At 45.7% G+C, this 13,497-nt stretch overlaps 2 long non-coding RNA genes across 3 annotated transcripts; one reads left to right on the top strand and one right to left on the bottom strand.

The window, feature by feature from the left end:
• The first annotated feature begins 1,199 nt into the window (after positions 1-1,199).
• On the top strand, positions 1,200-2,221 carry LOC116087564. The gene is made up of 2 exons (XR_004117478.1): positions 1,200-1,562; positions 1,933-2,221. It is a non-coding gene; the product is annotated as an uncharacterized LOC116087564 (long non-coding RNA).
• A 5,631-nt stretch (positions 2,222-7,852) lies between these two features.
• LOC116086920 lies at positions 7,853-13,480 on the bottom strand. 2 transcript variants are annotated; one of them, XR_004117201.1, is made up of 3 exons: positions 10,938-13,480; positions 8,773-9,774; positions 7,853-8,425 (listed from the first exon to the last, which is right to left on the bottom strand). It is a non-coding gene; the product is annotated as an uncharacterized LOC116086920 (long non-coding RNA). The 2 variants fall into 2 exon arrangements; XR_004117200.1 differs by lacking the exon at positions 8,773-9,774.
• Positions 13,481-13,497: the final 17 nt, after the last annotated feature.

Below are 13,497 nucleotides of genomic sequence, written 5' to 3'. Positions count from 1 at the left end.
GCATATGGAAAACCTTCGTCCTAGTGAAGCAATTTTGAAATGATCAAACTTGTGAAATTAGAACTCTCATACACAAGGCTATAATGATCGGCTATATTAAAAAAAAAAAATCGAACTCCCATCAGGTGCTCTAAGTATAAGGTGAACAGTTTACAACCTAATTAGAAAAATATACAGACGCCATCAATAAAAGCACAAGAGAGATGAGACAAAGGACTCCGTAGTTTTGGCTGCCGGGGTGTCGGGGATTCAGAGGAAGATCTGTGCGGTGCTGGCAGGCTCTCAGGGAAATTGAGCAGACACCAGCTGGGTCTGGGAAGAGGCAGAGAATTTGAAGCATGCCCCAGAGGGAGAGTGGTATCTGGAGGGTAGAGGGTATTTGCGCAGAGAAAGGGGTGGACTAAGGCAATTTAAATAGAACTCATGTCAGAGGCTGTTGGTTCCTGAAGTATTTAGGTCAACTGTGACGGGCGCTCTTTGTGAACTACCCCACAAGTTACAACGGGAATATCACTCAGATGCCAGCTTCACTCTTCCCAGGAGGGAATGGGGACCATTAAAACTAATGACGCTGTCTTCTGTTTGTTATGATGTTTATATTAGCAATGGCAACTGGAATCACTGACAATTGCTGGATTACTCCTACTGACTGTTTTAAATAACAGTCCCCCGATAGTCACAATTAGCTTTACTAGCGAGTATAGCCAAACACACTTAGAATAAGTAACATGCAAAGCTTCACAGAGAACTGAAGAGGAAGAACTAGCTTGTGAATTCAGTTTGTGAGGTTAGTGTTACCCTAGTCCAAAGCCACTAATGCCATGACAAGAAAAGACATTGCGGATCAATATTTCTCATGGACATAGATTGAAAACAAAAAAGAAACAAACAAACAAAACAAACAAACAAAAAACTTAATAAGCTTGTAGCAAATCAAACCCAATATTGAAAGTGTAAGAAAAAATTTAACATAGGAGTTCAAGGCTAGTTTAACTTTAGGAGAAAAAAAATTCTACTTTTTTTTAAAAATTTATTTAATGTGAGCTGGATTTGGTGGTGCACACCTTTAATCCTGGATCTCAGGAAGCAGAGGCAGGCAGAGCTCTGTGAGTGTAAGGCCAGCCTGGTCTACATAGTGACCTACAGAGCCAGACTCTATCTAAAAAAATAAGACAAACAAAAAAACAAACAAAACTTATGTGTATGCATGTGTGTCTGCATGTGGGTATGTGCTTGTGAGTACGGGTGCCTGTAGAGGCCAGAAGAGGGCCAGAGTAGCTGGAGTACAGACTGTTGGTGGTCAACTGATATGGAACTGAGCTCAGGTTCTCTGTAAGAGCAGTATGTGCTCTTTACCACCCAGCCATCTCTCCAACCTCGAATGTGTCATAGTAATGGTATATACAAAAGTCAAACTGTGTGATGTCTTTACTAGATGCCGAGTGAGCAAATGTTTGATGAAATCCAACCTTCGCTTTTAAACAACAACAACAACAAAAAAAAACCCTTGGCAAGCTCACACTAGACCAGACATCTGAAGGAGCGCTGGTGCCTCCCCAAAGGTGTGCTCCAGTACCTGTAAGGTGGTAGTGGGACTTAGCCACAGAACCTGCCGGGTGGGACACCAGCTTGGGCTGTCCCGCTTCTGGTAGGGCAAAGGGGGTCGAAGGTGGAGATTGAGTAGGTTACAGGGAGAGGGGCAGGATGTTAGTAAGTCCCCTCCTGGGATAGTTAACTGTGTCAACTTGACAGGGTCTAGAATCACTATGGAGACTCGCCTCTGCACATGTTTGTGAGGGGGTTTCTAGATTAGGTTAATTGACCGACCCTAGATGTGAGCAGCACTAGTCCATGAGCAAGGGACCCTGGGCTGAACAAGAAGGAAAAAGTAAGCTGAGCACTAGCATTCTGCTCTTTGCTATCCGACTGCAGGTGCAATCTAACCAGCTGCCTCACACACCTGCTACCTGACTGCAGGTGCAATGTGACCAGCTGCCTCACACACCTGCTACCTGACTGCAGGTGCAATCTAACCAGCTGCCTCTCACACCTGCCATCTGACTGCAGGTGCAATGTGACCAGCTGCCTCTCACACCTGCCACCTGACTGCAGGTACAATCGGACCAGCTGCTTCACACACGTATGGCCATACCGTCCTTGCCTTGATGAACAGTAAATGTACCTTGGAACTGTGAGCCAAAATAAACCCTTCCCTTCCTAAGTTGCTTTTGTCTGATGGTTGGTCACAGCAACAGGAGAAGTAATTCGCACTGTGCCTCTGCTGTCCTGTTAATGTTCTTCCTGCCCCACAAAGACTCCTGGTGCAGGGAACAGTGATCTGACAAGCTGATCTGCGAGAATATCCTAGGATTTGAGGACCTAACATGACTTTTCTGAGAAAGATCTGTATTTAAAGAGGTTCCAAGGTTAAGGCAGTGGCCACAGTAGTTCTCCAAGAAGTGGCAGGGGCACCTGAGCTCCTACCCAGGTCAGTCAGTTCTTTGTACACAGCCCCCTGTTCTCATTTGCACTGACTGATTGCTTGCTCTATAGCAGGGGCTGAGGAGACAGGTGAATGGCCTTTGAGAGAATGAGGCACACTTTCTGGAGAAAGCATCATGAGTGAAGAGGGGAGGAGGGGGAAAAGACAGGCATGTGGCTGTTAAACAGTCTGCCCACAGCTGGCACCCATGAGGAAAACCCAGCCATGCAAAAGCCAGATGGTCTGGCCAGCCGCAGGAGGATCACAAATTGGGAGGGGGCCGGGAGCTAAGGAGGTGGACACTGGCTGTGTTTGTGGTGTGTCCTAGTTAGTGTGCAGCTGTGCTTCTGGGGAGAAAGATGAGAAAACTACATTTCCTCTGCTGTTGGAATGAGCATCCGATCGAGTTGTTTGCTTGAGGGAGAGAGGGAGGAGGTGTAAGCCCCTGATGGAGGAGTCACAGAGCACCAGGTTCTTGGTTTGGGAACAAAGCACACTCTGTTAGGATGGCTGCTTATGATGATGAGGGATTAGATTAGCTTCCTCTGACCACCCTGCCTTTGGAAAATCCACCTTTATACCCATGACAGTTGTGTCATTTGGGGATGGGCTGGGTCTAAGGAATGGGTCCTGCAAGCTTTAACTATAGGAAACAATGAGGAATAAAATGTCAGATGAATAACACTGTTTTAACTCAGTTCAGTTGTGATTTGTTTAGAAAGCCGAAAAAGGGGCTGGCGAGATGGCTCAGCAGGTAAGAGCACTGACTGCTCTTCCGAAGGTCCTGAGTTCAGATCCCAGCAATCACACGGTGGCTCACAACCATCCGTGATGAGATCTGACACCCTCTTCTGGTGAATCTGAAGAGAGCTACAGTGTGTTACGCTGGAGGGCGCGGGGCTGGAGCAAGCAGAGGTCCTGAGTTCAATTCCCAGCAGCCGCCATGATGGCTCACGGACATCTGTACAGCTAAAGTGTACTCATAGACATAAAATAAATAAATTCTTAAAAAAAAAAAAAAAAGCTGAGAAAAAAATGACAAGCAGCCATTACTTTGGGTTTTGTTATTAACAGCAACCTTGCTCTAACAGTTTGATCCCTGAAACCTTTCCTTCTACAGAGGCTGGGGAATGCCAGGTTCACATTCCCTGAGTCTCCCCATGGCAAGGCCCCACCTGCCCAGCATGCTAGCTTAAGCTTTGTGTGTTATATGTGCACAATCATGCAGAGACCAGAGGAGGATGTGGGTCTCCTGATCTAGATCTTCCTACATTACTCCTTTGAGACAGGGTCTCTCGTTATGGCTAAGCTGGCTGCCAACAAGCCCCAGGGATCATCCTGTCTCCACTTCCTACAGCACTGAGGTCAGAGTTTTCACAGGGGCACTGGGGATCGGAGCTGGGATCTGCATGCTTGTGCAGTAAGTGATCTTATCCACAGAGCCGTCTCGTCAGCCCTGGGTGTAGCTCACCTGGCTTGGAACTATGATCCTCCTGCCTTTGCCTTTTCAGCATTTCCTATCTGTCTTAGATTTCTATGGCTGTAATAAAGACTGTGGCCAAAAGCAACTTGGGAAGGAAAGGGTTTATTTCATCTTCTAATTCTAGATAACAGTCCATTTCTGAGGGAAGTCAGGGAGGGAACTCAAGTAAGGTAAGAAGACTGTGGAAGCAGGGACTTAAGTAGAGGCTATGGAGGGATGCTGCTTACTGGCTTGCTCCTCATGACTTGCTCAGTTACCTTTAAAATAGAACGGGGGTGGGGCTTGGGGAGGGGCTGGTGAGATGGCTCTGTGGGTAAGAGCATTGACTGCTCTTCAGGGGTCCTGAGTTCAGATCCCAGCAACCACATGGTGGCTCACAACCACCCGTAATGAGATTGACGCCCTCTTCTGGTGTGTCTGAAGACAGCTACAGTGTATTACACTGGAGCGAGCCAGGCAGGAGCGAGTGGGGCTGGAGCAAGCAGGCTGTCTTGAGTTCAGTTCCCAGCAGCCACATGATGGCTCATGGCCATCTGTACAGCTACAGTGAACTCATACACATAAAATAAATAAATCTTTAAAAAAAAATAGAACCCAGAACCACCAGCCCAGGGATAGCACCACCCACAGTGAGCTAAGACCTCCCAGATCAATCATTAGTCTATCACAAATTCAGGCAAGGAATCCATTAATAAATGACATTGAAACCCCAAAAGGGGACTGCAGCACTCAGCTTATCTTGAAGATTTCAACGTACACTCATAAAGGAGATGTTTTAGTTTTTAAAAACATGTTTTTAAAAGTAGAACATTGTCAGCACCTTAAAAGAAAGCTTTATTCCTGTTGTAAATCCAATTGCCAAAGACTTTCCACACCCCATGATTACCTACAGGCAATCCAAAGGGTGAATTTTCTCAGTTCAGGTTCCTCTTCCTAGATGACTCTGACTAGTGTCAAGTTCACACCACCACACACACACACACACACACACACACACACACACACACACACACAGAATCTAACCAAGATACTATTTGTGTGTGCCACTACCACCAGATCAAACTTTATTTAGGGGAAGATTCATGGGTTGGCTGATAGGTGGCACAATGCTAGCTGTCCAAGCATGAAGGAGCAGGTATTTGTCACTGAGTCAGTGAGCATATTGGTTTGGATAAAAATGGCCCCCATAGGCTTGTGGATTTGAATACTTGGTCAGGAGAGAGTGACAGTATTTGAAGTGTGGCCTTGTTTGAGGAAGGGTGTCATTAGGGGGTTGGGTTTTGAGGTTTCAAAAAGCCCATTCCAGACTCAGATGATCTGGATGTACAACTCTCAGCTATTTCTCCAGCACCATGTCCACCTGCACGCCACCATGCTCCTCACAATGGAATAAACCTCTGACACTATAGGCCAGCTCCAGTTTAATGCTTTTCTGTATGAGTTGCCATGGTCATGGTGTCTCTTCACAGCTATGGGACACTGATTAAAATAATGTGATATCTCATCCATCAAGACTGGAATAATACACCTCTGTCACTGGCTCCACTTAAACTCTGTGGTGTTGCCAGCTCTGCCTTACGACCTGGAACGAAATAACACCATTCTGATACCAAGAATTTCTCCGTTTCCTCCCATTTCCCACCCGCCTTTCCTGAGCAGCTCAGCTGGCCAGAATCCCTGAACCACTTCAGCCCCTTTGCTGGAGGCTGAAGGCAGTACCTGGATGGCACCCGTGCAGGATGCTGTTCAGTGTCCACCTAGAGCTAGTCTTGGGACTAATTCACACTACAGGAAGCTTTTTTTTTTTTTCCCCCATGAAAAGCACAAAAATGAGCCAATACTTACAGAGGAAAGTGGTTTAGACATTAGGGCTCCAGAATGACTGTGTGCTTCACATTGTAGCACCTGGATCCTCCCGCTGCAGGGGGATAACTACTTCTAACAAATCCTATTAAAGTACCCAGGGATGTATATATACATATACAGAGAGGTGCACATATATTCTGTGTAAGTAATATATATATAGAATATACATACATACATGAGATAAACATACAGATAAACATACCCTGGTACATCAGAAAGCCATTCTTCATACAATCCAACAGGAGCATATACCTACGCACGTACAAAACACATGTGCACATGGTGTTAAAACACAAGATTTTCTGTGTGTTGGTGCTGGGATTAACACACATGCTAGGCTAGTGCTTTGTGACTAAACACCCCCATTCTGCTCCTACCCACTCCTTCTCAAAGTACTTTGATTCAAAAGAGCCAAACACCCTGGAAAGACCTTAACTGTGCTGTAGAAGGACGGACACCCGGCAGGCTCCCATCACAGCTGTGTAGCAGGGACAGTGAAGGACAACCCCATGCCATGAAATGACCGGAACCAGAACAGACACTTAAGGGGGCATGCAGGGTGTGGCTGCCTGCATTGCCATCCAGCTCGGAATCATTCCTGAGCTAGAAACTGTGGTAGTGACATTTGAGGCAGGCTAATTGTTGGTGATGGGACTGGGAATGGGGAAAATGCATTTCACGTGCTCATATTCTTTTTAAAAATAGTTTTGAAACTGAAAAGTTTACTTTGACTGATAGAAGCCTCACAGTGAGCTGGGTCTGCCGCCTTCCTCTCAGGGTTAGAAGAGCCCAGTCCTAGTAGTGTTTGACTTCTCAGCCTTTGCAATCCTGTTGTACTTTCACTTCAACCTGACAGAGCAGCCACTTTTGCATCTGCTTCTGAAGATGGTAGGCCTTAAAGTTTCTCAACCTGTGGGTCGAGACGCCCTGGAAATCCACCTATTTCATAGGGGTGGCCTAAGACTATAGGAAAACACATATATTTACATTATGGTTCTGATAGTAGCGAAGTTACATTTATGAAGTAGCGGGGGGTGGGGGGGTTACCACAACATTAGGAACTGTATAAAGGTCACAGTGTTAGGATAGTTGAGAACCACTGCCTTACAGCCACAGTGGTGCCAGTGTGTACATTTCATTTTGACACGTTGTTGTTGAAGATGCTGATATTCCCTCCCTCATCCTTCTTCTGCCACCAAGGCCGAAGAGAGCAAAAGAGAGCTCTTAGATTTCTTAAGCTGAATTACTGATGTATTTGTTTTGTAAAAAAAAAAAAACAAAAACAAAAAAAAAAAACCAAAAAAACAAACAAAAAAAAACTCACCTGCTTATATAAATGCAACTTGAGGGGTTCAGTCAGGAAAAGTGCTTGCTTCACAAGCATGAAGACCCACATAAAAGCTAGGCAAGGCCGTGTGCATGTGTAAGCCATGGCAGTGCCACGGGAGGCAGGGACGGGTGGACCCACATAAAAGCCAGGCAAGGCCGTGTGCATGTGTAACCCCAGTGCCATGGGGGCAGGGACGGGTGGACCCCAGAAATTTGCTGGCCTGTCAATCTACCTGAATCAGGGCTTCCATGTTCAGTTAGAGTCAAAAAGCTGAACAAGGGGCTCAGTGGACAGAAGAAGTGCTTGCCATCAAGTCTGACTGTCTTAGGTTGACCTCTGATTTACACACCTGCACCTTGGCACCCCCCCATGCCCCACCCCCACAAAAACCATTAAAAATAGTAAGGTGAAGAATGAATGAGGAAGACATTGACATCTACCTCCATGTGCATGGAGACACACGTGCTCCCTCCCTCCCTCCTTTCCTGTCCCAAAACAAATAAACAAACAAAAAACTAAAAACAAAAAGTGAAACAGCTCCTTATAGAGATAAACAAATCGAAGCCCTTGTTCCTATCCACTCTAACCCTAGGCAGAAGGAAGGTTCAAAGTGTACCAAAGCAGAATTCTTGGTTAGACCAACTAAATTTTCCCCAAAGGCGTTCATGTGCCTTCAGTCTCTGGATGTGCACCTGGTCCTCAGAAGGGCTTTATTCATGGACATTAGACACACTTCTAGCACTGATGGTCGCTTACCACTTTTAGCCCACAATATTTTAAAGGCATAAATTCTGTTAACATGTGTGTGCTGAGGGGACTGTCTAAATCCAGTCTTTGAAGGCAGAAAAGGAAAACCAGAAGGCAAGCACCCAAACTGCATCTGTGCAGGGCTGTGCAGCACGAAGGGAGAAAGCTCTGGACATCTGCTCCTGTCAGAATAGAGTCCGAAAGCCATGCAGCTCACACCAACCATGTGCATTCCTCCTCAGGGGTTCAGAGATGTCGTGTGGGCAGCCAGAGGACACTAACATAAATTTGCAAAGGAGTCCCATGGTAGGGCTGGGGATTGTCAAAGTGAGTGTGGGATGAGGGAGGAAGTCACATAAGTCCAGGAACTGGGATCTAAAGAGCTAAGGCAATGGTAGATCCAGTGGATCCAGGCTAGGGTGGAGCTCAGTCCACAAGAGCCCTGTAGACAGGGCTAGCATGGTCAGTTGGTGTGGTCAGCTGGAGTCGGCGAGCCGCTGCGCAGCAATCAAGTATCCTAGTGAGATTTATAAAGATGGCGTTAGGACGTGGGTTATCCTATGGAGTTTGAGTCTTTATAGGATGAAAGATTAAAAAAACAAACAAACAAACAGGAGTACATTCAGTCTCTGGTTCTTTCGATCAGCAGCAGGCTCCCGTGGGCAAGGCAAGGTGGAGAACAGGACTGTCTTTGTCCCACCAAATTGGGATTATGTCTAAGGCTGTGTCCAGGAAGAAGACTGCTGCCAACCTGGTTCACATTGTTCCTTTAACCAGAAGGACTCTCGGTCCTTAGCCACACCCTCCCCTGGCCCTACCCCTGGTGCCCCTGGGCTGGAGCATTGTGGGAGCAGGACTACTTACTTGGCTCAGCTACAGAAGAGAAGGAGCAGGGGTGTCTGATGAGGGTTGAGGAAGAGATGTTTTGGAAGGGGCCTTCGTTTCTCAGCCTTTGAGAGTTCCCCCCTCCCAAGTTTACAAAACAAGTCTTTCTCACTGCTAATTCCATAAGCAACTGTTGCTAAAGCTTTTCAACTGACCTTCTCTACTACTATCTCAATGTGCTGGTACCAAGGCAGAATCCAAGTGTTAGGCATAAACAAAAATGAACAGCGTAGCAGCAGTTAGGCAAATGATACAGTGGGAACTGAAGCAGGCTGATAATTTAAGAAGACAAGTGTGTTACAGTTGAGTATTATCAAGTTTGAGGTTTGGGGAGAGCAAAAAAAGAAGAGAACCTCAGAGATGGGAGAATTATAGTAATCATCGGTTTCTTTCTCTATGGTATGCACAAAGAGTATGCGTAAAAATAACAGCTCATGCTAAGTGATGGGTAGGGCCTCTGGTAAGAGAGGGGGGAGACCCAGTGTCCAGAGGCAGAATCAAAGAGATGAGTACTAAGGGCCAAGGGAATGCCACTCTGCTAGCAGGATCCCACTTCTCACAATGAAAGACAAGAAGCCCACTATTTGGGACATCTTTGTCAGCCTTTTTAGGGCTATATGTGTAATGCTAAATTGGTATTTACTTAACATTTAAGAAGTCATTTCAGTAAGCAAAATAGTCTATAAAACCCATTTCCCTTTATTCAGACTTTGCAAAGCAACCATCTTTGGGGATCAAATTTTCATGAGCATGGATATGCTAGCTGTGTCTGTAGAAGAGGATCAATATCTGGTCCTTCGCTCTGCAGTGGCTCTAAAGGGTGTCCTGGAAGGGATCTGAGCCCAGCCACACTGTCAGGATGCCATCCCTCGATATCCCTTAGAGTGGCTTCTGTGAGTCTTGCTCTGGGCCTTCTCAAGTCTTTGACACTTTGCACATGCTATGGTTTTCTCCTCTCCCCACTTCTTGTGAAAATTGGGCCTAAGAGATTGAGATCACGTCAACTTCCCAGCACCTCAGTGTGCCTTCTCTTCGACCCACCTTTCTCTTTCCCAGCTCAGCAGTAAGGAGAACTGGAGTTCTCTACCCCTCGCTTGAGTTCACCTGGGGCTTTCTCTAGACTGAGACCTATTCTCCAGGTCCTTGACTGGGCAGGATGGCCCTCTTTTGACCTTGCCTGTCTACACTAAGCAAGGAGATAGAAACAAGGAAGAGGGTCTGCCCGGGTTATTGGCTTCCACTTCTAGAACCAACTCTAAGTAACAAGGACCTCAGAGTCTTTGCTCAAATGGGCTTGTACCCCTTGTCAGGGCCACTGAGGACCTTGTTCCTAGCTTCAGTGCATGTTCTCACAGTCCTGAGGGGTGGTCAACAGGAGGCTGGGGTTGGAGCTCCACATGTGTTCACATATCAAGATAAACTGAGGAGCAAGGGTTCATGGGAGCTGGGAGAGCTTTCTCAGCATCCTGACCTCAGCAGTTTCTAGGTTTATGTCCATTGTTGAGGAATCCTTTACTAGCCACGTTTTACTTGGAAATTATGATTTGCATACTTCATGCACATTATCAAGAGGAAATGCACAGCTTGTTTTCCAGCCAGTAAAAACAGCCTGATCCTAAATATCCACTGTATTTCCTGAGCTTTTTTGAGAGACAATAAACCAGGCACTCTATGTCTCAAAATATGCAATAGCTTAATGAGTATGTTATTTACTTGTAATCTTTAAATCTTAACTGGGATCAAAACTCTGCTTAGCTGGCACATTCAGTCTAGTGTCACCAGCATCCCAGGAAGGCTTTAATAGCCTTTAGTGAAAGAACTGCTGAGGCACTGGTGAGGGACCCAGGAGCTTCAGGAACCAGTAAGGAAGCTGCAGAGTTTCCTTTCACAAAAGGGCACATCTTGCAGCAGAGTTAGATATGCCTTCCAAGTTTTCAGGGATGGCTGGGAGGTTAGGGGAAAGTCACTAGCTAAATATGGGCCAGAGCTGTTCACTGCTCCATGCCAACGTTCACAGATAACGTGCATTAGGCATGCAGTGAAGTACAAGAGGTCTCTCCATGTGCTGTCAGTGGGCAGTGACCAGTGTTTCTGTGGTGGACATAGAGCAGGTTTCTGGCCAGCTTAAAGCCTTTGTAACTTACATGGATGTCCTTCAGCATTCTCATCTCTTTCTTGCCACCGGCTGTTGACGCTCATCTGCTGCTTAATCCTTGATGGCGCTGATAACTGCACACTGGCAGCTTATATCCAGCTGGGAAGACAAAATATCTTTTTCCCTACTAGGCTGGGGTCTCCACAGGAACAGGAACTAGTTGTCTTCTTGGTCCTTCTAATCTCCATCCTCCAGAATTAGAGTATAAAAGGCAACCAACAGGTCCTGGGTGACTAAGACTCGTGGTAACACGGAACTGGATCAGCAGGATGGGGAAAACTAAAAATGAGCCAAGGTCAACCAAAAATGAAAGGGTAAATAGAAGTTACTAGAACTATAGGAGGGAGAACTGGGAAAAAAAAGGTAAGGCCCATACAGGAGGAGCAATGTGTGTCTAGACCTTGGGGGAGGAGGGAATGCAGCTGTTGTTTTGGGACTGACAAAAGTGGAAACTGAAAGGGAGTGCAGAGACCTGAAGAGAGTCAGTCTGCAGAGATAGCATGTTTCTGAAGGCCATTAAAACAATGTTATGGACCGTCAGCTTCATTCTAGGGACTGTAAGGAGGCACGGAAGGGTTCCAGATGGAAAGCATGATATGAAAATGCAGAGTCTGTCATCTGCAATTGAAAGTAATGACTCACACAGGCATCAAAATGGAAAGCAAGGAGACATTTCATAAGGGAGATGGCAACTCAGGAAAAAACTCAACGTAAAAGAATGGAACAGGAGATCCTGGTTCAATCATGGCTACTCATGATGACTCCTGGGACACATTAAAAATGTATCTCCATGGGGATTTGACTACACGACACAATTTTGAAAACCAGTTAGTAGCATCACAAAGCATTTGATAAAACAAGACAACTGTCAAAGAGACAACCAGAGTTTAGGAGGAAGTAAGAGGGATGGAGACATTTTAGAAACCAGGGGGAGAATTTCAGGAAGAAAGCAATCAATGAGATTACATTTGAATTTGGTGGTTGGAAGCCAAATGGTGGTCCGTCCACTTGTCCGACTCCTTCATATTTGAACTCAGTAATCATTATGAGAAGTAGGTCAAAGTCCTCAGAGACACATACACAAAATACAGAGGGTGGGCAAAGGGAAGGAAAGTACAACAGCTGCCTTATTTGAGTTAGAACTCGAACTGAGGCAAAATGGATCATCACCAGGTCAGGAGCTAGGCAACAATGGAAACAATGGAAACAAAAGCTTGAGTTCAGAGACCAGAATACCCTAGGAAACAGAATTTGTCTCTGGCAGAGGCACAAAGATTTGTTGTTAGTTGTTGTAGAGAACTGAACAAAAGAGGGATAAGCCTGAGTTATTAAGGACTTAATGTGCTAAAGTTATATGGTTTTTGTCTAGAGGATAAAGAGGCCTGTACATAAGAAAGTTAAGTGCTACAGTCAGATCTAAAAGCCTATCCTAGCAGCCAGTTTGAGTGAGGGCCTTGGAGCCAAGGATGGATTCTGAAATGACGGCAACTCAGACTTCCATTTGGAGACTGTCACAGGAATCACATGAGAGAGTGAGTCCCTGGGGTAGGAACAGAAAAGATGAAGATTAAGCAGAAGGGGTGCCTGGAGTTTTGATTCAGTGATTGGTGCTTGTGAGGCATGGGTCCTTGAGACAAGAAATAAGGGAAATCGACTAGGTGAGGATAGGGGAGGAGCTCTGGCATGGGAAATAATGTTTCCACGCCAGAACGGGTGTCAGTAACAATACTGCTCAGACTCATTTTCCTTCATTATTCTTTTGCCTCTGCATCTCCTGTCTCCAGCCTGTTACAAATATCCAGATTCACATAGCTGCTTTAACTACTAACTTGTAAGGATTATCTCCTTTTTTTGTTTACAGTACCCAAATATAATTATAATGGATCAATGACTTGCAAATCACTGCGACTGGGGACAAATATGTTTATCTCCAGTCGAACGACTCAACTGTCTGACACCTTACAGAGATATGATTATATCCTAGCCAAAATACATAGATCACCTAGTTAGAAACCATTAAGTTAGATAATGGCATCAAGTCTCTGGAGCGATACAAACAAAACAAAACAAAACAAAAACCCCAAGGTATAGGGCACTGAATTCATGACTTGGTTTAGATGTGATCTTCCTGACAACTATATGTAAAAATGTGTCTGTGGGTACGCAGCTGGTGAGGGGAGTGAAGGAGGAGTATCAGTTACATAGCAAAAAGCGACCTTGGACTCCTATGAGACTGAAGAATACCCTACCTTCCTAGTTTATTGTGCAGCACTGATACGTAGTACACTTCAACCCAGGTACGAAGTAAACCCTAGCGAATAGCTCGGCAAACTGCCCGTGCACTGACATTTAACTCTCTTTAGTCTTACAAACATTGAGATGGGTCGTGGCACCTGCCTGCAATCCTGACATTTGGAAGGTCGAGGAGGGAGGGTTTAGAATTCAAAGATAACTCGGCTACACGAGTTTGAGGTCAGCCTGGTCTCCATAGCGAGCTGCAGGAATGAAGTTCCTAAAAGACCGGATGCTCACTGGGACCCTCCAGGCAC

The sequence above is a fragment of the Mastomys coucha genome, unplaced genomic scaffold (genome assembly GCF_008632895.1).
Source record: "Mastomys coucha isolate ucsf_1 unplaced genomic scaffold, UCSF_Mcou_1 pScaffold13, whole genome shotgun sequence".
In the NCBI taxonomy this organism is placed as follows: Eukaryota; Metazoa; Chordata; class Mammalia; order Rodentia; family Muridae; genus Mastomys; species Mastomys coucha.
Note: the sequence above shows the minus strand (reverse complement) of the source record. Positions and strands in the feature narration are given on the sequence as shown.